Source organism: Macaca fascicularis, chromosome 15 (genome assembly GCF_037993035.2).
Source record: "Macaca fascicularis isolate 582-1 chromosome 15, T2T-MFA8v1.1".
NCBI lineage: Eukaryota > Metazoa > Chordata > Mammalia > Primates > Cercopithecidae > Macaca > Macaca fascicularis.
The window spans coordinates 61633530-61658048 of record NC_088389.1 but is presented as its reverse complement, the minus strand read 5'-3'; the positions used below and the strand labels follow the sequence as shown (position 1 = coordinate 61658048).

General features: G+C 43.5%; 1 protein-coding gene across 2 annotated transcripts in view; it reads left to right on the top strand.

Moving 5' to 3' along the window:
* FRMPD1 (FERM and PDZ domain containing 1) overlaps nucleotides 1-24519 on the top strand; it is a 98854-nt gene that overhangs the window by 14983 nt on the left and 59352 nt on the right. Inside the window, exon 1 of one of the 2 annotated variants that reach the window (XM_065530326.2) lies at nucleotides 2186-2788. The exons of the other annotated variant lie outside the window; for it this stretch is intronic. The gene's annotated coding sequence lies outside the window, so the exon portion shown is untranslated. Of the gene's footprint in view, nucleotides 1-2185; nucleotides 2789-24519 lie in introns of those variants that run through there. 2 annotated transcript variants of the gene reach the window in all.

Genomic DNA, 24519 nt, shown 5'->3' with positions numbered 1-24519 from the left:
TGCACCTGTGTTGGCACCGTCTGTTGGAGAGGTTTATTTAGGGGCCAATCTGGCATCACCTTATCCTGTGGACGTAACATTAGTCTGCAGAAAAAGAGATCAGAGCTGGGTAGAATCTCTTTAAATATTAAAGATAGTGATGCCTTTTGCCACACATCTCCAAAGAGCTCTGAGCGTTTCAGACATTACCTCATCGTTAATTTTCACAGTGTTCTTGGGTGAGAAGCTGATGGCAAGTATTCCCCGGTCTCCGTGTGGGGCAGAACATAGCAAATTTTAGGTAGGTAGTAGGAGTTCTCCTGACTAGATATCAATTGGTAAAAGAAAATGGGGGCATTTTTTGGGCATCTTCTTCACAGTTGTTCTGCATTACTCAGAAATGAAATTGCCTTCCTGCATTTTGCCCCACTAACACTTATCGAGTGTCTACTGTGAGCAAGGCACAGTGCTGACTACTGCGGCTAGGAGTGAAATGTAAATGTCCTTAGTCCCACACTTAAGGCCTTTGGTGATCTGGCTTCTTCCACCTGCCACTTGTACCCCGATACCTCCGCCCTACTTCACATACCTTTTATGCCTCATCGTCTTCATCCTAAGCTGAACCTTTGGTCTTCAGGGTAGCCCAGTGCCATCTTCCTTCTGTGTACTTTATGCCCTTCCCCAGGTGCTGCCCCCATTGCCTTTCTCCCTACCCCTGCAGGTCTTACTTTCCTGTCCTTCATGCTCTGCTCACCTCCTGCACAAAGCCTTCTCTGATAGCTCACTCTACTTTATCCACAGCTGGAGGGGATCGCCTACCATCAAACTCCCATTCTACTAGCCTCTCTGCACTGGTCCTTACTCTTTTTTACTTGTATTTTAGTGATTTATGTGCACTCCTTGATGACTTTTCAAGCTTCTTGACTGAAGAGATGTGCAAGTGCTCAATGCATAAAGGAATGAAATGGGCATAATTTCAGGCTGGCAGTCACCAGTTTGTGCTTAGCCTTCTGAGGTACAGAGTCACTGATAGAACCCTACTTGGCCTCCCCTCTCCTTTGATCCTTCTTCACTAAGGCCCTTTGCTGCCTCCCAGTCGGTTCTGTCCTTACCTTGCATCAGTGCCCATACCATCTTTCAGTTCATAGCTGTGTATTAAACAGTACTCCTCTCTTATGGTATTTTGGGGAGACATAGGAAAAGAGAGACAATTGGAGCATGGTTTTTTTGTTTTGTTTTGTTTTGTTTTTGTTTTGTTTTTTTGCGACAGGGTCTTGCTGTGTCACCCAGACTGGAGTGCAGTGGCCTGATCTTGGCTAGTAAGCCAAGATCACTTGGCAAGTAAGCAACTGTCACTCCCCTGAGCTCAAGCGATCCTGCAACCTCAGCTTCCCAAGTAGCTGGGACCACAGGTGTGCACCATCAAGCCCAGCTGCTTTCTTGTATTTTTAGTAGAGACAGGGTCTCACCATGTTGGCCAGGCTGGTCTAGAACTCCTGACCTCTAGCGATCTGCCCACCTCAGCCTCCCAAAGTGCTGGGATTACAGACGTGAGCCACTGTGCCTAGCCTGAAGCAGTTTTAAGGTTACCCCTGGGCTGGCCATGATGGCTCACTCCTGTAATCGCAGCACTTTGGGAGGCTGAAGCAGGCAGATTGCTTGAGGTCAAGAGTTCAGGACCAACCTGGCCAACATGGTGAGACCCCATCTCTACTAAAAATTAAAAAAAAAAAAAAAAAAAAACTTAGCCAGGTGTGGTGGCACACACCTGTAATCTCAGCTGCTTGGGAGGCTGAGGAACAAGAATTACTTGAACCCAGGAGGCAGAGGTAGAGGTTGCAATGAGACGAGATCTCGCCACCGCACTTCAACCTGGGTGACAGAGGGAGACTCTGTCTCAAAAAAAGAAGAAGAAAAAAAGAAGGTTACCCCTGTGCTTATTTCTTTTTCAACCTCTGTAATGCACACCACCCACACTGCATGGGATCCTAAAATTGCAAAGGGCTTTATCCAGAGTATTCTTTGTCCATGAGCTGGCACGGGGGCTGAGATCATCCTGTGCTCCACCTGTGGCAGGCTGTGTGAGCCTGGGCAGGTTATTTAATCTTCCTGTGGCGTCATTTCCCCATCTGTTAAGGGGGGATAATGTGCTTGGGGGTGACCTACCTCCCTGGGTTGCTGTGAGGCTTAGTGAGCTAATGCCATTGCTATTAAATTTAACTGAACACGACTGGGCAGAACTAGCAGGAGACCAAGAATTATGTGGCACAGAATAAACTCTGCAACTATAAAATGGATGCATCCTGAGACCTTGCGTGTCATCTTCTGTGTTGCCCTTGGCACAGAAGAAGCCAGTTTGCCAATCAAGGACCTCTAGGGTTTCCTCTCTCAACTGGCTCAAGTGGTTGAGGTCTTGAGGATGAGAATGGCATCTGCAGGACTTCTGTGCCTGTCGTGCTGAAAGGAGAAGCCAGACTTGTTGAGAGGCGTAGCCGCAGCTGCCCAGTATCCGCAGATGAGGAGGGTCACGGTCCTGTGAGGAGGGGGCCTGTGCCACAGAGATACCACCCAACTTTGCCCACATGGCCTGGCAGTCAGTTTTACTTGGGTTTATCGATGAGCTATGGGAAGGTCATTTGATATTCACATTCTTGTGGCCGCAATGTTGGGAATGTGGCCTTTTATCTTTAAAAATAGCTGTGTGCTGGGAGGCCCGGGAGCAGTGTCCTGGGATGGAGGGGAGGTACCAGCAGGGGGAAGAGGTGTGGATTTCTTTCCGTGGAAGAGTCACTTCAGCTCTGCGCCACTGGTAAGTTGGTGTTTGCTCATTCTGTAATGTGTGCTGCTTTCTCTAGACTGTTCTTGGAAAGGGAATTGTTTTGGTTCTTTTCAATTGTGATATCTTCTCCATATCTTAAAAAAATCTATTTCCATGGTATATTTGTTCTTTAGCACTTACCCTTTATGAAACCTGTTTGAGTAAGATTCTTTCAGTCTTCATAATTGCAATTTATTTATTATGGGTTCTTCTCAAATTTAACCGGTAATTATTTCTCACATTTGTTTTGTGTTTTCAAAAGGCAGCATCCTTAACCATTATATATATAAATAGGATAATCATTAAATACTTTTGGAACTAACTTGCCAACAGGTTTTCAAAATTGGGGGATCATAGGATGTGAGACCCCAGACTAGAGACTTTCACGTTGAATAAATCTCTGTTTCACATGGGTGCAGTGATGTCCTGAGAGGGTAATGAGCGATCTTTGGTTACACAGCTAACTAGTGACCGAATCAGGACTTGGATCCAGGTCCCCTAACTTCCTTGTCCATGCCTCTCTGGTCAGCTCTGTAGAATTTAGCCTCTGAACTACAAGTGAGTGAGAAGAGGGGAAAAAAATTACTACCTAATTTAACTTTTCCGTATGTTTTAATTTAATTAAAACGAATCTTCCAGTTTTAGAAATGCCTATGCCACAGCTGATCCCTTGACCTTGACTCGCTTGATTCCTTTGATGCTCTGCATTGAGGATTCTTCAAGTGTGGTCTCCACCTGTCGAGAGCTTGTGAGAAATGCGAACTCTTAGCCCCACTCCAGACCTAGAGAAACTCTGGGGGTGGGGCCCAGCAACCTGTGTTTTAACAAGTCCTCCAGGTGATCTGATAGGCAGTGAAGTTACAGAATCACTGCCTGCCATGGCTTAAGTCATCCTCTCCATGTGTTTGACACCCAGGGCAGTGACTCACTTTGTCTCTTTTGTGGATTCTGAGTTTTCTTTACCGAAGAGAGAGTTTCTCTTTTGCTGCTGCCAGCTTTGAATTATGATCCCCTTTCTCTACTCTGCTTCTCTGCATTACTACTATACACACACACCTAGCAGGATTGAAAGATAGGTGGGCCAAAAATGGAAGTAAATAGGCTGGGCGCGCAGTGGCTCACTCCTGTAGTCCCAGCACTTTGAGAGGCCGAGGCAGGTGGAACACCTGGGTTTGGGAGTTCGAGACCAGCCTGACCAACATGGAGAAACCCCAACTCTACTAAAAATACAAAATTAGCCGGGCGTGGTGGCGTATGCCTGTAATCCCAGCTACTTGGGAGGCTGAGGCAGGAGAATCGCTTGAACGCGGAAGGCAGATGTTGCGGTGAGCCGAGATCACGCCATTGCACTCCAGCCTGGGCAACAAGAGCAAAACATCATCTTAAAAAAAAAAAAAAAGAAAGAAAATAAATAGGGAATTTCAACAAAAACAGGTTTACAGATAGAAAAAAATGTCTCAACCACTGAGGTATGTTTTCTGTGTTTAAAACTTGCTACTTCTCTAAGTACACTGATAACTTAGACTGTGTCTAACTGTAATTATACTGGGTTTTCTATCATTTATTTGTTATTTTATTCATTCATTCTGCAGATATTTTGTACCTTGTATTTGCATGGCACATGTTAAGTGCTGGGGGAGATGTATTCGAATTTATCAGGAGGTAGACAACATGTTCAAAAGTAACTGTAATCCTTGCTAGCCAGTGATAAATACAGGAGAATCATCTTTAGTAAAAGGGCTACGGAAGCCTAGAGATGGTAGAGAGCATGTGTGAGGGAGGGGGACATCAGGGAGGACTTCATGAAATCAGCAGCATTTAGACGAAGCTTAAAAGGAGGTGGAATCTGACATTGAGAGTTTGGGTGTGGGTAAATAACATTCTAGGCAAAGGTGCAAAAAGATCAAAGCATGGCGGGAGGCTCAGTGCAATTTGTTAGGATGGGGGTTATGTGAAGATGATTAGAAAGAAATGAGGCCATGTAAGTAGGTCAGTGTCAGAAGGAGAAGGATCTTCAAATACTCACTTAGGAGTTTGTTCTTTATCCTGAAGGCAATGGGGAGCCATTGAAGGGTTTTGAATAAGGGGGAGGTATGACCAAGCTGTGCTTTCAGTAAAGTTAATCTGCCATCAGCCTATGAAGTAGATTGAAGTGCGTGAGAGGGAGACTTTCGTTGTTTTTATTTTGTAACTGTTTTGCAGCAATTTGTGGATAGATTGAAAAATTGTCTTAATGTTTAATTGGGAGGTAATTGCCTTTCTTCTGGTGATCACTGGATTTTGAAATAAGCATCCAGGACATAGTTTATTGTCTGGGGAATGCAGCTGTAACGTTAAAATGGGGAATCTGCAGGAAAATAAGAATTGCTTAACAGAATGGGTTTATAGGAAACTTCCAGAACTAACTTCTTCCTTCTTTTCTTATGAACATTTTCTTTTAAACAAAATGTATTCGTATTCATTTTATCCAGTAATGATCTGGTAATGCTAGATCACATAAAATCTACAAGTATTGAACACTTAAAGGCTATTGAACACCTAAAGGCTCTTTCTTGCCTTTTCCTACTCAGCCTCCAGAGCTGTTTTCCCTCTCACTCAAGAACTTACTTTGTTAAAGTGCCTAAATCAAACTCATTTTGCAAGGATGTGCCTTATTTCAGTGGTGGCTGTAATGGGAATAGTTGTAGGAAACTTGAATGTCATGAATTTTTAAATATGTTGTGACTTCTAGTATTTGTAGTATAGAGAAGGCTCTGTTACTGTTGATTTTTTCAGTAGGGCTGTCTTTATAGGGCCTTGGCTTTGGCTTATTCGCCCCATTGATTTTAGTCATTCAGCCAGTATTTAGTGAACATCTATTAGGCACTGAAAAATCATGGTGAATCAGACAACCACGGCCCTGCTCAATGTGGAACTTATATTCAAGCAGGGGATATATACAAGTAAATAGTCAAATATAGTCTGAGAGAGGGAAGATACTAGGTACTGTGAAAGCACTGACCCAGAGTAGAGGTCAGAGAAAACTTCACAAGTGGGGTATAAACTGAGACCTGAAAACTAACTGGAGGCTGGCACAGTGGCTCACTCCTGTAATCCCAGCAATTTGGGAGGCTGAGGTGGGTGGATCACCTGAGGTCAGGAGTTTGAGACCATCCTGGCCAACATGATGAAACCCCATCTCTACTGAAAATACAAAAGTTAGCCGGGCGTGGTGGCAGGCACCTGTAATCCCAGCTACTTGGGAGGCTGAGGCAGGAGCCTCGCTTGAACCTGGGAGGCAGAGGTTGTAATGATCCAAGATTGTGCCACTGCACTCCAGCCTGGGTGACAGAGCAAGACTCCATCTCAAAACAACAACAAAAAACAAAACAAAACAAAAAAACAAAACAATTGGGGTAGGTTAGTTAGCCTAGGCTTGCAGGGAGACAACTGGGGGGAAATGGACTGCTAATGAGTATGAGGTTTCTTTTTGGAGTGATGAAAATGCTTCAAAATGGATTGTGGTGATGGTTGCACAGCTCCATAAATATATTAAAACCATTGACTTGTGTACTTTAAATTGAATTGTGTATTTTAAATTGAATTGTATGCTATGTGAATCATATCTCAATAAACCTGTTTAAAAAGTCAGCTAGGGAAGCCAGCAGCAGGAAGGGTGTACCTGGCAATGAAACAGCACATGCAAAGGCTCCGTGCCATGAACAAAAAAGGAAGAGATTCACTAGGTCTGGAACCTCTTGGGAAGTGGAGAGCAGTAAGACAGAGGAAAGTGAAGAGGCTAGAGAGTCCCCTCTCTCCTGGGGCCTGCACAGGTAGGTCCTTGAAGTCCTGTAAATTATAACAGCAGCTACCACTTACGAAGGGCTTATCAAATGCCTGGTACTGTTCTAAGCTGTTTACATGCATTACCTCATTAATTCTCACAACAACCTTATGAGGCAGGTACTGTTGTTATTGCATCTTATAAGTGGGAAAACCAAAGCACAAAATTGTGAAGTAACCTGCCCATAGTCACAGATCTAGCAAGTGGCATGGCTGAGATATGAGCCTGTATTCGTCTGTTTTCACCCTGCTGATAAAGACATACCTGAGACTGGGAAGAAAAAGAAGTTTAATTGGACTTATAGTTCCACAGGCTGGGGAGGCCTCAGAATCATGGCAGGAGGTGCGAGGCAAGAGAAAATAAGGAGGATGCAGAAGCGGAAGCCCCCAGTAAACCCATCAGATCTCATGAGACTTATTCCCTATCATGAGCCTAGCATGGGAAAGACCAGCCCCCATGATTCAATTACCTCCCCCTAGGTCCTTCCCAGAACATGTGGGAATTCTGGGAGATAAAATTCAAGTTGAGATTTGAGTGGGGACACAGCCAAACCATATCATTCTGCCCTTGGCCCCTCCAAATCTCATATCTTCACATTTCAAAACCATCATGCCTTCCCAACAGTTCCCCAAAGTCTTAATTCATTTCAACATTAACCCAAAGGTCCACAGTCCAAAGTCTCATCTGAGACAAGGCAAGTCCCTTCTGCCTATGAGCCTGTAAAATCAAAAGCAAGCTAGTTACTTCCTAGATACAATGGGGGTACACGTATTGGGTAAATACAGCCATTCCAAATGGGAGAAATTAGCTAAAACAAAGGGGTTACAGGTCCCATGCAAGTCTGAAATCCAGCGGAGCAGTCAAATTATAAAGCTCCAAAATGATCACCTTTGACTCCAGGTCTCACATGCAGGTCAAACTGATGCAAGAGGTGGGTTCCCATGGTCTTGGGCAGCTCCGCCCCTGTGGCTTGTAGCCTCCCTCCTGGCTGCTTTCATGGGCTGGCATTGGGTGTCTGTGGCTTTTCCAGGCTCCTGGTGCAAGCTGTTGGTGGATCTACCATTCTGGGGTCTGGAGGATGTTGGCCCTCTTCTCATAGCTCCAGTAGGCAGTGCCCCAGTAGGGACTCTGTGTGGAGGCTCCCACCCCACATTTTCCTTCCACACTGCCCTGGCAGAAGTTCACCATGAGGGCCCCACCCCTGCAGCAAACTTTTGCCTGGGCATCCGGGCATTTCCATACATCTTCTGAAATCTAGGTAAAGGTTCCCAAACCTCAATTCTTGACTTCTGTGCACCTGCAGTCTCAACACCATGTGGAAGCTGGCAAGGTTTGGGGTTTCCACCCTCTGAAGCCACAGCCCAAGCTGTACATTGGACCCTTCCAGCCATGGCTGGAGCAGCTGGGACACAGGACACCAAGTCCCTAGGCTGTACACAGCACATGGACCCTGTGCCCAACCCATGAAACCACTTTTTCCTCTTGAGCCTCTGTGCCTGTGATGGAAGGTGCTGCCATGAAGGTCTCTGACATGGCCTGGAGACATTTTTCCCGTTGTCTTGGGGATTAACATTAGGCTGGTTGCTACTTACACAGATTTCTGAAGTTGGCTTGAATTTCTTCCAGAAAATGGGTTTTTCTTTTCTATTGCATCATCAGGCTGCACATTTTCTGAACTTTTGTGCTCTGTTTCCCTTTTAAAATGGAATGCCTTTAACAGTACCCAAGTCACATTTTGAATGCTTTGCTGCTTAAAAATTTCTTCTGCCAGATACCCTAAATCATCCCTCTCAAGTTCAGAGTTCCACAAATCTCTAGGGCAGGGGCAAAATGCTGCCAGTCTCTTTGCTAAAACATAACAAGAGTCACCTTTGTTCCAGTTCCCAATAAGTTCCTCATCTCCATCTGAGAACACCTCAGCCTGTACCTTATTGTTTATATTGCTATCAACATTTTTGTTAAAGCCATTCAACAAGTCTCTAGGAGGTTCCAGACTGTCCCACATTTTCCTGCCTTCTTCTGAGCCCTCCAAACTGTTTCAACCTCTGCCTGTTACCCAGTTCTAAAGTCGCTTCCACATTTTGGGGTATCTTTTCAGCAACACCCCACTCTACTGGTACCAATTTACTGTATTAGTCTGTTTTCATGCTGCTGATAAAGACATACCTGAGACTGCGAAGAAAAAGAGGTTTAATTGGACTTACAGTGCCACATGGCTAGTGAGGCCTCAGAATCACGGTAGGAGGCGAAAGGCACTTCTTACATCGTGGTGGCAAGAGCAAATGAGGAAGAAGCAAAAGTGGAAACCCCTGATAAACCCATCAGATCTTGTGAGACTTATTCACTATCATGAAAATAGCACAGGAAAGACTGGCCCCCATGATTCAATTACCTCTCCCTGGGTCCCTCCCAGAACATGTGGGAATTCTGGGAGATACAATTCAAGTTGAGATTTAAATGAGGACCCAGCCAAACCAAACCATATCAGAGCCCAAGAGATCTGGCTTTAGAATTCACATCATGGGCCCTAAAAAATGATCCTAAAAGTTATGGAGTGACATTATAGAGTTATATACAGGAAAGTGACAAGGTCAGACTTTCCTCTTTGAGAAAGGTTACTCTGTGGTGTGTGGAATAGACTGGAAGAAGAGCAAGACTGAAGGCAGGGAGACCAGGTGCTACAATGATCCACATAAGAAAGAGATCATGGTGAGGCATGGTGGCTCACGCCTATAATCTGAGCACTTTGGGAGGCTGAGGCAAGTGGATCACTCTAAGTCAGGAGTTTGAGACCAGTTTGGCCAACATGGTGAAACTCCATCTCCACTAAAAATATAAAAATGAATCGGGGCAGTGGCACACACCTGTAATCCAGCTACTCGGGTGGCTGAGGCACAAGAATCAGTTGAAACTGGGAGATGGAGGTTGCAGAGAGGTGAGATCGTGCCACTGCACTCCAGCCTAGGTGACAGAGTGAGACTGTCCAAAAAAAAAAAAGAAAAAAAAAAAAAAGGCATGCCGGCCTGAATGTGTGTGTGATGGTGGTGGGGATGGAAAGAAGTGGAAACTTGAGAGATGTTAAGGAGGTCACATTTACAGGAGTTGGAAAGTGGTTGGATATGGGGGAGGGTACACAGACTCTCAGGTGGGTGCCTGGATTCTGGGCTTGGGAAGTGGGGAGAGTAGGGTGTTTAATGGTGCTCATGATGTAGGTGCCACAGGTGTGACCCAGCGTGGGCTGGTCAGTGCCTGCACATGAGAGAATAGATTAGATCTCTGATCTGACCTCTCCACCAGTCAGAATCATGAATTTGGAGGTGGCAGGGGCCTTAGAATACTTCTAGATCTAGAGGTGGAAATGGAGGTATTAGAAGAAGAGACTTGCTGAGAGCCACACAGGGTGCAGTGCCAGGGCAAAATGAGGCGTGCACCTGCTGCTGCTCGAACTGGTGTGTGTTGGTCTGTCCTGTTGCCACTCCCTGGGGAACCTTTGCTTCAACCCATAAAGCTTTGATTCTCTTCTGAGAGATCATCTCTCTGATCCTTAAACGAGGTATCATTGCTGCACAAACAGTAACAATGGGAATTAAAGTAGAAACAAAAAGAATTGGCAGCCTAAACCTAGCATCCATCAGATCAAGCTTGTTGTTTTGTGTTCTTGCCTGTCTGTGCCCCGCATCACTTTTACAGTTGTACCCAGAGCATAAATATGGCTTTATGGCCTATGGTTTATACTCTACATTAAATCAAAGGCTTTTTCTGGAACGTTACATGGTTTCTGGTTCTCCTTTTTTGGAAATTCAAGGAAGAAGACATGCTGTAACTTACCTAAACATGCTTCTGTGGCCAGTTGTTCTGCTTTTCATTCCTAGAGCTCGTGTCTTGGGGAGCATCTTACTGCATAGTGTTTTCCTGTTTTCCTTAGGCAGAACTCCCAGCCCTGATCATCTCTATATACTTTTAAAGTGGGGTGACCCAAACTGGACACTTTTCTCTACTGAGGTTAGAGACAGAGGGCAGAGTGCTTAATTAGGGCTGAATTTCTGAGTTCCTGGGTCCTGCGGTTTTCGGCGATCTCTGAATCGAGTCGGCATTCATTCACAGCTGTTGGTGCCGCTCCTACTGGCTGCCACCTCCTAACAGCTGACCGGGCTCCCTGAATTGTTTGCTGTAAACTGGGCAGCTCTACAGGAGGGAGAAGAGGTTTCCGGGTAGAATGCTTAATTAGGGCTTAATTAAGACAGCCAGAGTGGCCCGTTGGCCTGAACCCTTGCATAGGGTCCTGATTGGCAGGCGGCACCTGGCGTTCTTGGCCGCCTGACAGCAATCAGCCGTTCCTGAGCCCCGTGCAGAGATGAGCAAGACACACACTGCCCTGCTGTTGGCAGGAGCTCTTCCTAGACTCCCTACAGCATTTTAGACAGCCCGTTCTTATGGGGCTCACTCTCTGCCTTATATTGGTTAGGAGTTTTCTAGGTGGCTTGTCTTCTCTATAACACGATGAACACCCCAAGGGCAAGGGCTGTGTCTGCTTAATCTCGATCTCCTCTACCACACCCAGCACAGATCCCAGTGGAAAGAGGATCTAATGGAACGAATTGCACTTACTTTTGGACCAAATCCCTTGATTTGAGATGGCTGCAGACCTGTAAAGTGGAGTCTAGAGTCCAGGGACTGGAATTGAAAAATGCAGAGTCTAGGGGCCTGCAAACCCATGGCCAGCAGTAGGTCTATGAAAAGGGTGAGGACTTTCAGGGAAGGAACCTCAAAGTCAAGACAGTCTTGATGTCGTAGTAATGGGCAAGAGTTCTGCGAGGCATGTCTTGGGCCCAGCCCTGCAAGCCATTCTTGGTTGCTTGTGCTGTGGTGGTGGTGGTTACTGTTTATTAGTGTGATAGGTTTATAATCCTGCCTTCCTTCCCCAGACACAGAAATGTGGAGTCAAATCTCAGCCCACCAGTGTGGCAAGCAGCTTCATATGGGCTAGAACTCTGGGAGTCCTTAGTCTGAATTTCCCAAGTACTGTAGTTGCTGTGGGTTTTGTTTTTGGTGTGTGTGGTATCAAACATGCCCAGAGGCTGTTAAAAATTAGTTGGTGTGTAATGACATTAGATGAATCATTTGATAGTATTAAAAAAACAAATCTAGACTTTGAATTCACATTCTACAATTTTGTTGAATTATGCCCAGATGGTTGTCGAGAGAATTTTAACAGATTCAGGGCATTTGTAATAATGAAAAAGCCTATGGAGAGGAAAAGAACTATGGCAAAGGAACACTAAAGACCACCAGATTTTATAACCTCTGAGCTGGAAAGGCCCTAGGAGGCTTCTAGCCCGGCTCCCAGCTACTTTGTGCGGCTGTACAGTAACAGGAGGCATCAAGGAGAATGTGTTATCTGAAGGTCCTAATTGCCAAGTCTGTGGACCCTTTTCCGATGGATCTTTTGGCTGTCTTGGCTGTATTTGACATGCTTGGTTATGTACTTTTTTGTGGTAAAATACATATAACATTAAATTTACCAATTTAAAACCATGTGAAAGGGTACAGATCAGCAGCATAAAGTACATTCACAATGTTATACAACTATTACCACTACCTGGTTCTGAAATTTTTCATCACCCCAAAAAGTAGTCCCAAATCCATTCATCAGTTATTCTCCATTTCCTTCTCCTCCAATCCCTGGCAACCACGAATCTGCTTTCTGTCTTTATACAGACTTGTCTATTCTTGATATTTCATCTAAATGGAATCATATAACATGTGACCTTTTGTGTCTGGCTTCTGTCACTCAACATAGATGTTTTTGAGGTTCGTCCATGTCGTAGCATGTATCAGTATTTCATTGCACTTTATGGCTGCGTAAATTCCATACAATACAATAACATTCAATTGTATGGATATATCACAAGGAGTTTATCCATTCATCTGTTGATGGATGTTTGGTTTGTTTCCACCTTTTGGCTATTGTGAATAGTGCTGCTATGAACATTAGTGTACAAGTTTTTGTTTGAGCATCTGTTTTCAATTCTTTTGGGTAGATACCAAGAAGTGGAATTGCTAGGTCAAGGTTATTCTACGTGTAACTTATTGAGGCGCCACCAAACTGCCTACATAGTCTTCTGAACCTTTTTTCTCCCCAGGCTTCTTTGATTTTTATCAGGCCTCTGTAATCATTCATTCTCAGTTTCCTTCCATGACTTCCTTGGTTCTGCAGCCCCTAAAATAATGGTGTCACCGTCATTCCTTCCTCAGCTCTGCTCATCCTACCCTAATGGTTCTCAACGCTAGCTGTACATTACGATTACCAAGGGCTCCTGTAACAAACCCTGCCCAGGCCCCACCCCAGTTGAGCTGAATCAGCATCTGGGGGTAGGTGGGTGGAACCTGGGCATTGGTCTTATGTAAAAGGCCCCAGTTTTGATATGCAGCATCTCTTAGGATAATTATTCATTCTCATGGTTACAACCTGATGACTGTCAGATTATTATTTTTAGCTCAAACTATCTACTGGACATGATGACTGTCCTTCAGTACTGCAAATTCAGCATTTCCCAACCAAACTCTTCATCTTACTCCTCAAACCCACCCTTCTCCTAGTGTTTTCTTTCCTGGTGAAAGGGACCACCATCCCCAGTCATCCAAACCAGAAACCTGAGAGTTGTCCATGCCTTTTCTCTCTCCCATATTCCAATTTCCAGTTGGTTGGTTGGTTGATTCATTCATTCAGTAACTCATTACCCGGTGGTTAGGACTGAGGGCAATTGGAGAGAAATGCAGTTTAGGAATTGAGTTAGGAAGACAAAAAGACAGATGAAATAGTTAAGCTTCAAGAGGATAGCCTTCTGAAATGAAGAATAACATCATAGCTGCTGTCATTGAGGACTTCCTTTGTGCCGTGCATTCTGGTAGAGCTTCACGTATATTATCTAATTTACTGTGGGGCAGGTGAAGTCAGCCCCATTTCACAGATGACAGTACAGGCTCAGGGAGGCTAAGGTAACTTGTCCAAGGATGCAAGGTTAGCACAAGGTTAGTGAGAGTCAGGGTTGGAACCAGGGCATGACAAGGCCTGTGCTGCTGACATGAAAGGTCACTGGGGAAGAACTGTGAATCCAGTAGTGCACTGTGAAAGCTTCGAAGGAGGAATACCATGATGTGACCACCAAACAAGATCATCTGCCCGTGAGAGTGCTTTGAAAACTATAGATAATGGTTCAAAAACTTTGCAGCCTTTGCTCATGTTGCTAGCAGATCACTTCCTTTCTTTTGCTTTGAATTCTGGTTAGGTGTGTGTGTCTGACTTCCCCAGTGAACTGCAGACTCCTCGAGGGTGAGAATTGTGCCTGCTTATCTCAGTGTCCCCCACAGCCCCTGTACTTGGCACATTGTTGATGATCATTGAGTGTTTCTTGAATCTGTGGATATTAGCATTGATTCAGAGAGGAAGAAATGGAAACAGGACCCATGGTGACATTTGTCTAGATGTGTCATGGCTAAGCCCTTGGCTAGAGATTTGACTCAGAGAATTGGAAAGAAAGGGCAGAACCCTAGAGCTCCCTGGAGATATGTGCGGGTGATCTCAGAGTGAATAAAATTCCGCCTACCCCTGACCTCCAGCTTCAAGGCATTGATGCTAATTCTATCTCTTTTCCCCTCTAGTGCTTACCACTTTCTTTTTTTTTTTTAGATGGAGTCTCAATCTGTTGCCCGGGCTGGAGTGCAGTGGTGCATTCTCGGCTCACTGCAACCTCCACCTCCAGGTTCAAGTGATTGTCTTCCTCAGCCTCCCAAGTAGCTGGGATTACAGGCATGTGCCATCACATCTGGCTAATTTTTGTATTTTTAGTAGAGACGCGGTTTCACCATGTTGGCCAAGCTGGTCTCGAACTCCTGACCTCAAGTGATCCACCCACCTCGGCCTCCCAAAGTGATGTGATTACAGGCACAAGCCACCGCACCCGGCGTACTTACCACTTTCTGACAGTCTTAATTAATTTCCTTTTTGTTCATTGTTTCTTGTCTAATGAGAACCTGTATTAGAATGTAAGCTCCAGGAGGGTAGTGACTCTCATCTTTTTTGTTCCTAATGACTCCCAAGACCTAGAACAGTGCCAGGCACATAGAGGATACTGAATAAATATCTATAGAATAAATGAAGGAAGTGAAGGTATCGCAAGACCTGCAGTCACTGCAGAGTCAGCTGCACTTCTGCCATCAAAGCACTTTCCAGGAACCTAATGTTCTGTGTGAGCCTCCCAAGTCAGGGCAGGGCCCAGAATAGCCCCAGGTAGATTGCACTCAGCCTGGGCCCTTAGCTTTTCCAAGTAGGCTACTCAGGCCCCACGGTCCTCATCAGCCTTTTAGGGCCCAGCACAGGTGCTTCTGGCATGGAGAAGCCTCCAATCTTGGTGCTCCCCTGACCTAGAGGTGATCCCCCTTCTTCTGAGCCCCTCCCCTCCATGCAGCCCTCTCTCATGGTCTTGCCATCTACCGTGTGTTAGAGCTCCTGGCGGGCAGACACTGCGGCCGATGCATCTTCCTGCTCCCCACAGACACTGGCATAGGGCCAGATGTTTGTTGGGTGACAAACATCTTTTGAGAGAGCAGCAGTCTGCCCAAAACGGATGAGAAGTCTGGTGGCCAGAAGCATTTGGGGAACTGTAGTTTGTTTAAAGAGAGTCAGAAACTTCTGGTTTGAAAGAGCTTTGAGGTCATGTTTCTAACCCCATCACTTTTCTTTTTCTCCTTTTATGGCATTTGTTTTTATAAAACACCTTTATTGAGGTCTAATTCATATACCATGAAATTTACTCATTCAAAGCATACAATTCAGAGGTTTTGGTATAGTCACAGATATGTACTAACATCAGCATGGTCAACTTAAGGACATTTTCATCACCTCTAAAAGAAACCTTTTACTCTTTCACTGTCACTCCTCCACGCCCTGTTTCCCCAGCCCTAAGCAACCGCTAATCTCTTTTCTGTCTCTACAGAGTTCCCTACTGGACTTTCATATGAATGGGATCATAGAATATGTGGTCTTTTGTGACTGGCTCCTTTCATGAAGCACAGTATTTTCAAATTTTATCCATGTGCAACTCTTACCTTTACAGGTAGGAAAACAGCCACAGAGGGAAGGGATGTGACTTGAGTCGCGTGTCGAGCTGGGAGTAGAGCAGGAAGCTGGTTGCTGGTCTCCTGTCTCCCTGCACAGTGCTCTTTCCCTGCACCAGGGTGGAGGCAAGGGGTTCAGCAGCCGCAGCTGCCTCAGCAATGTTATTTGCCGCCCATCACTGAGGCTGCTTGAGGGTAAGCAGTAAGACAAACATGGTGAGGTGAGGCCTTGCAGGTCACATCAGCAACACCAATGTTGGCATTGGTATTCGTTTCAGCCCTTTCCCACATCCTTTCTAGGGATACTGTTCATCCGGCAAAGTGCATGACTTGTGTGACCAACTTCCAGTCTTCTACTAGGAGTGGTCTGGGGTCCCCATCCTCTCAGATCCCTAGCAAGAGAAAGGCACAGCCTGGATCCCCATTAGAGCTGTCTGTTCCTGTTGCCACCCTGTAGCTCTCAAAGGGCCATGCAGAGGCCATCTGTACTGAGCTAGATAAGAGGCTAAGCCCTTTCTAAGAGACGTCTAATCCTGTTAGGCAGATGGGAAATCTGAGGGGCGTGACGATGCCCTGAACTAGTGTTCCCAAAGGCTTGTCTTTGTACCACACGACACTCAAGACTGTTTTAGTGGATATGTGAATGAGTGCTTTTTGTTTAAATTGCTATATATTTATTTTAATGTGCACCAAGAAAAAAACATATGCAGCATCATCAAACCTGTGGTTGAATGAGTACTATTGTCTAGGATGAAGCTAAAATGGGAGGCACTGTATTCTAGAATCTGTTTTACGCAGACCGTGTTTTGCAGGTGTGGTGTTCTGGCAGTTTGCTAACATGGCAAAAGCCAGGAGGGCAGTTTGAGGTCAATTGTCATTTGGGGAATGCCGCCCTGGGTGATAGGGGTCCGGGTGCTTTCCCACCTCCTGCGTCTCCTTTTCATCTGGTGTGCAAGGCAAGGTGAGATGGCAGAGGATGCAGGCAGCCAGAACTTCTTGACATGATTGAAGGGCTCAGAAAACCTAGAGAACCAGCTGTGAGCCTTGTTTTTTCTCTGGTCCATGATAAACCCCCTTACAGGTATTCAATGCCCTTTTCTATAATAAAAAGAGGGGAGGGGTTCCTGTTGAAGAGAGAGGCTTAAAGGAGGGAAGGGAAGATGGAGGAGGAACAAGAATGATATGTAGTGCCATCCCAAAATAAGAAATGAAAATAAACAGTTTGGGCTGGGCACGGTGGCTCATGCCTGTAATCCCAGTACTTTGGGAAGCCAAGGCAGGTGGATCACTGGAGGCCAGGAATTTGAGACCAGCTGGGGCAATATAACAAGACCTCTGTCTCTACTAAAAATACAAGAAAACTAGCCGAGTGTGGTAGCATGTGCCTGTAATCCCAGCTACTCTGGAGGCTGAGGTGAGAGAATCACTTGAACCCAAGAGGCAGAGGCTTCAGTGAGCCAAGATGGGGACACTGCACTCCAGCCTGGGAGACAAAGCCAGACTTTGTCTCAAAAAAAAAAAGAAAAAAAAAAGAAAAAAGAAAAGAAAAGAAAAGAAAGAAAAGAAAAGAAATAATTGGCTTTACCTCGGCTTCTTATGGCCACAGGTGAAATGACTTGTGAGGTTAAACTATCAGTGCCTGTGATACTGTGAAAAACTTGGCTGAGATCCCTGAGTAGGGAAGAGAGGTTTGAAACTCCTTCCTGGGGTCCTGGTTGTAACTGCACTTTGAGGAATAATCATGTGGTCTAATAGATAAGTCCCCCTTCCTTGCTTTCTAAGAATGTCATTTTTCTGATGAAGCATCATCGTAATCTGAGTTCTTTTTAAGAAATTCATGGAGCTGTGTGAGCCCATTATCTCTCACTAAGCTATGATCATGGTAATGAACCAAGGCAACATCAAATGATTGACATTAGAAATGTAATGTGAACTTCCCTAAAATATCTGCCAATAGCTTTTCTTTGGGCTTAGAAGGTTCAGTAGTTATAGCTGCTTATTGTTCTGGGGTTCTCGTCTTAGCATAGCATTTCAGACATCTGTAACCTGCTGTTATTAATTCAACAAATCTTGATTGAGCTGAAGGCATTCTGCTAGGCTCTGCAGGGACTGTAAAGAAGCAGGGTACTTTTCTCCCTTACCCTCAAGGAGTTTACAATCTGAGGGACAGAAAACAAGACCTGAATCCATATGAAGTTAGAAAACACAAGACAGGCCGGGCGCGGTGGCTCAAGCCTGTAATCCCAGCACTTTGGGAGGCCCAGGCGGGCGGATCACGAGGTCAGGAGATCGAGACCATCCTGGCTAACACGGTGAAACCCCGTCTCTACTAAAAAAATACAAAAAAAAACTAGCCGGGCGAGGTGGCGGGTGCCTGTAGTCCCAGCTATTCGGGAGGCTGAGGCAGGAGAATGGCGTAAACCCCGGAGGCGGAGCTTGCAGTGAGCTGAGATCCGGCCACTGCACTCCAGCCCGGGCGACGAGACTCCGTCTCAAAAAAAAAAAAAAAAAAAAAAAAAAAAAGAAAACACAAGACAAGAGCATAAAGGAGATGGTTACAGGCTGTTGGAAGAGCAAGACTACACACAGCAGCTCTGTGATTGGGTAACCTGGTGAAACATGGTAGGTGGGTGGCCAGGAACCCGTCCTAAATGTGGTGGGTTTGAGCTAACTGTTGACAGTTACATAGGATTTGAATAAGTCCTGGAAAGTGGGAGAGATCAGAACAAAGACTCAAGAGGGGCTACCTAGGGGCTTTTTTTGAGAGACAGAGAAGCTTCGAAACAGAGAATTACATGATGGGAGAAGGATGGGCCTTGGGTTCCCCTAGGCCACTTTGAGGAAGTTTTTTAACCTCTCCAAGCCTCAATCTCTTGTCTTCCAAATGGAGTTATGGATTCCTACTATGTGGGGCTGTCATGAGGAGTGATATCTACAGGTGAAAGTGTTAGTTTCCTTCCTTCCCCAAATTGGCCAAGAGAGCAGTCTTTTGGGGGCAGTGGTGGGAGACGGAGTTGGACATCCAGGAAGATGTTGGATTTTAAGGATGGGGATCCTTGGAAGACTTCAGTGACAACATAATACAATTTTACAATCGGCAGATACTTAGAGAAATGCAATGTTGAGATAAAGGCATAACCAGAGGCTTGGCAACTTGTGCAATTCTAGGCTTAATTAATGGCAAAGCCAGGAAGGAAACCAGGTGTCCTGATGTCTAGTTCAGTGCTCTTTTCAGCATTCCCTAGGTTTTATCTGGAGGGACGTTAGAAATGCAAATTCTTGGGCCCTACCCTAGCCCTCCGGAACCAGAAACTCTGTGGCTCAGACATCTATGCTTTAACCAGTCTTCCAGGTGCTTCTAATGCTTATAGGGTTTTATTAAGATGAAATGGGGGAAAAGTGAGAAAAACAGATTCCTTACAGAGTTGGGGTTATTACTTACTGGCAAGGAAAGGAGGACAGAAGGGTGAAGCTGGGCACCAGAAATAAGCGTTTTTTTCTTTTCTTTTTAAAATTAAGATACAATTCACATACCATCAAATTGACCCTTTAAATTATACAATTATTGGTTTTTAGAATATTCACAAAATTGTGCAGCTATCACCACTGTCTAATTCTAGGACATTTTTGTCACCTTAAAAAGACATCTGTTACCCATTAGCAGTCAGTTCTCATTTCCCTTCTTCACTGCCTTCACAACCACTAATCAATTTTCTATCTATCTCTATACATTTGCCTGTTCTGGACATTTCATATAAATGGAGTCTGACATTTATATGAAATCATGTAGCCTTTTGTGTCTGGCTTCTTTCACTTAGCATAATGCTTTCAAGGTTTATCCATGCTGTACCATGCATCAGGACCTCATTCCTTTTTGTGGCAGAAATCGACTTCTTCTACTTCAAACTTTTGCCACACACAAATTTGGTCACACAACTGAGCTCACACTACCTCAGAAAAAGAGATGTTTCTTGGGCACATTTCCATAGAACTTTATAGTTTTCAAAGCATTGTCACAGCATAATGCAATGTAAGCCTTACACCAACCCTGATGGATAGCTGGGCAGGGATCATTATCATTGTTTTTACAGATGAGAAAACAAGCTGGAGAGGGGAGTGTTCTGTGCTAATCCAGTCCACTACTGTGCCTGTTCATTGAAGTGCGAATAGGAATTTGATGGGTGTGCAGGCAGGGGATATGGACTAGGCAAAGGAACAGTATCTGCAGAGACATGAGGGCATGAGAAACCAAGGCCTTTCGGGGGAACAACAGGTAATACAGTTCTGCAGAGTGTTGTGTGAGGGAGATGAAGTTGTCAGGTAGGCAGGGCCAGATCACAAAGGGCTTTGGCTGCCATCCCAAGGCCAGGGGGGAGGCAGTGGGATGGAATGGCTGAGTCCAGCTTCAGAGACAAGCAAGCTAATCTGATTTTTAATTCCAGTTCTGCCACTTCTTTGCTGTGTGCTCTTAGCCAGGTTACTTAACTTCTTCATGCCTCAGTTTCCTTTTTTTGTAAATGAGAATTATTAAAAGCATTAAATAAGATAACCTGTGTACATTGCTTAGCCTAGTGCCTGGCACATAGTAAGTGGTAATGTTGTTGGCATAGTCGTGCTATTGATATTACTATAATTCTTGAGCTCAGACTTTATCCTAAAGATGAAGAGGAACCACTGGAGGATTTTGAAAATAAAAGTGATGTGATTAGACTTACATTTTATATCACTCTGGCAGTCACATGGAGGACAGATTGATGAAGAGTAAGGAGACTGGCTGGGGGTTATTGTAGTACTTCAGATAGAATGAAAGTTTGAACTCAGGCAGTAGCACTGAGAAAGGAGAGGAGGTGACAGATTAAGACAATTGGGACCAAGATCAACAGAATTTGGTGACTGAATCCATGTGGAACACAAAACAGGAAAAGAGTCAAGCATGATTCCCCAGTATTTATTTATTTATTTATTTATTTATTTATTTATTTATTTAGAAACAGGGTCTTACTCTGTCACCCAAGCTGGAGTGCAGTGGCATGATCATGGCTCACTGCAGCCTCAACCTCCTGGGCCCAGGTGATTCTCCTACCTCAGTCTCCCGATTAGCTGGGATTACAGGTGTGCACCACCACGTTCAGCTAACTTTTTTTATTTTCAGTACAGACAGGATTTCACTATGTTGCCCAGGCTGGTCTCAAACTCCTGGGCTGAAACAATCCTCCCTGCTCAGCCTCTCAAAGTGCTTGGATTATAGGCATGAGCCACCGTGCCCAGCCGAGATGTCTTTCAAGAACAGTGTCTCAAGTAGCACTTATAAAACTTTTACATCTCCCAGAGAGAAAGATAATGAACTTGAGTCAATACCTGAATAATATGCTGCAAAATATATGAACATAATCTTTTTCAAATGATCATTCTCTTTTCCTTTTTAAACACAGGTTTTAAGGATGATTCTTTAATCTTTGCAGTTTAAAAATTTGAGTTGATATGTGAAGAGTCTTCCTTGAGGCATATCTGAGAGTTGTATTTTGTGCTCTTTATTTTTGAAACCTATTTTTCAGCTTAATAAATTTGCCTTTCATTATTTCTTTGATTACAATTTTGTGTGTTCCTTTTCCATGTTCTCTGCTGGCCCTATTATTTGTAAGTTGAAATCCTCAATCTGGTTCTATGCCTGACAGTTTTTCTTGAAGTGCTATCTAGTTTTATTTACAATTTCAATTTAGTGCAAGTGATTTTGGGCACTTCAGTTTCTCTTTTATCTTTTGCTGCCTCCACTGATGTTTTCATTTCTCAATAGCTTGTGCTAGTTTCCTGAAGTCTTTTATTATCACCTTTTTGTATCCCTTTTAATTGTCTGTTTGCATTTAAAATAGCTATCACCTTGACATATTTAGTCTTCTTCTCCATTTACAAAATATTTTGAGAGAGTTTGCCTTTTTATATTCACATTGTTCCAGGCAACCAGAATTGTGTTCAGTTTGAGGGTTCATGCCTTTTAAGGTATTTTTCCAAGTTGATGTGTGCTCTAAAAAGATCTTGTATTACAAGGAACTGTTGAAGGAGCTGAGGATGTTTAATTTGGGACAAAGGAGACTGAAAGGCTGAAAGATTTCTATGTTCAAATCCAGAAAGGGAGCTGATTTATTTGGGGCAGTGGTGGTAGGAGTGGCCAGAGGGCAGCACTGGTGTGGAAGACTAAAGCTGTAGATGAATGGAATTCAGCTTTATGTAAAGAAACTTTCTAACAATAAGATGGGTTCAACAGGGAATGACAGAACATAAGAGGCCAGATAACTTCTTGGCAGTGGGACTGTAGAGAAGATTCAAACGTTTTGGATGATATGGACATTTACTTCCTTCCATTAGCCCAGCAATCCACAGGCTAACATTAAAACCATTAGCAGGTCATTCTCTTGACTTTAAACTCTCCTGCTCAGACCTTGCTGAGTCATGGAGCACTTTTAATGGCTTGGTTGATGTAGGCATTTGTTTAGTCTTTGGGGATCCCTGGATGAAGGTACCTGCCTACCCACAGTCCAGATATATAACACAAATTAATTCTCTTAATTAGAACCATGTATGTTTATAGAAACCAATTAGCTAAATTGTATTTGGCAGCAGTTACTTAAAAAGTAACCACTGTAGTTTGAAGACCTTCAAAAGGAATGGAAAGGCTCGATGGCCTTCAGTCTGATGGATATGTTTGAGATCCCTGACAACTCTGCAATCATGTGGAAACTATAAGAATGTAGAGGTCAGACATCGCGCTTCTTCCAGTGCTGTGCTTACTTCAGGATTTCCAACTACTCTGGGTAATGTGGGGCTTTGAATTTTGAGACAGACTGCAACAGAGACCATCTTGCCTGGCTCTTAGATCTAGTGGAGACCTCAGATTGCATGAATGGAAGGAACTGTAGGAGTCATCTGCTCCATGTATTCTATGGATATGTCCCTCTATGCCATCCTTGTGTCCCTTCTGCTATATTCATGCAGTTTATGCAGCCTCCCCTGGAATACCTTCAGTGTCCGAGATCTTAACAATTCTTGAGGACACTCATTCCATGCTTGGATCTACGAGGAACATGAATTTCTTGCCTTAGTCTGAGCTGGAGTCCCCCGCACTGTGGCATTTCCCCATTAATCCTGTCTCTAAATTCCAGAATCATGTAGAATATATGTCTTCCACATGGTGGCCCTTGGGCTCTTTGTGAACCATGATCATGTGGGCCACCTCCAAGTTTTTATTTAATAAACATTCTTTGATTTTTCAATGTGTTTTCATATGACTTGCTTTTAAATCTCCTTTCCTAGACCCCATAGGAAAGCGTGATGCTCAGACGTAAGACAGACCAAGTTAATATCAATATCCCAGAATTTCCAATGGACTTGATCCTAGAGGGGCCCTGACTGGGGCAGTTGATATTTGAAAACAATATCCCATGGGTTTTGCTAGACATTTATTCTTCTGTCTTCTGTGTTTAGTCTCTGTTTTGTCAGGACACTATAACCTACATTCTTGATCCTCCATGGTAAGTCTCAAAGAAATATGATGTTATTTTGTATCCTTGGCAAAGGAACATTAAATAATCCTTATTATACGAAAGAGCTTTTACAAATTGGCTACAAGAAGGCAAACATTCCAGCAGAAAAATAAGGAAAAATCAGAAACAGTAAAGCAATAAGAAATGAACACAAATTGTCAGGAGCACATGAAAAATGTTGAGCTGTGCTAGTAATCAAATAACTTCCAATCACAGCTGTACATAGTTCTGATCTGGAAAGATATACAGGATATATTTGCAAGTTAAAAAATACAAAGTACAGACTACTGAGTATAATACTCTATTTTTGTAGAAAAGATGTGTTAATATACATGATATAGGTCTCTATTAATTCAGGACAAAGATAGTATGAATACATACCAAATTGTTAACTGTGTTAACCTCTAGGGGAATGGGTTGGATACTTGAAGTAGGATGCTTATTTTGTATAATTTTCAATGTGATGGATTTATGTGTGATACTTAATTTTTAAAATATTTTCCTATATATACAGGAAATATATTTTTATATGGGAAACATATATATAAGTATATACATTTCCTATATACAAATATATATTTAATTATATATAAATATATATTTAAACCAATAATTGAACGTTACTTTCAATCTCATTAGCAAATATTTTAAAAAATGACAATGTCTAGTTTTTATAAGAATATAGAGGGTAATTTACTTTTGTCTTCTATGTTTTCAAAATATAAATATTTAAGTAAATAATTTCCATCCTACTGGCAAAATTTTTTTAAGGAATAGTATTCAAAAGGTCTGTCCTGGCAGGAGTGCAAATTGGTAACTTCTTGGAGGCAATTCAACAATATACATCCAAATTCTTAAAAGTGAACATATGTTTATGTCCAGTAATTTCACTTCTAGGAATTTATCCCCCCAAAAATATCTGGGAAGTAGTAGCCATTTGCCATGAATAAGGATTTTTATTGTAAAGCTTTCATAATAGTGAAAAATTGGAAACAACATAAATGTCCAATGATAGATTTATTAAATAAATTATGATATGGTCAGAGAAAATAATACCATATAACCATTTTAAATGATGGTGTAAATGCTTAAATATTAACATGGAATGATGTTTATGAAATCATAAGTGGGAAGGTATAATATATCATTTTAATTAAGAAACATATATACATGTGTAAGCATGAAAAATGAAAAATTAACTTACTAATTGGGAGGTAGTGATTGTAGTTAATTGTAAGTGATTT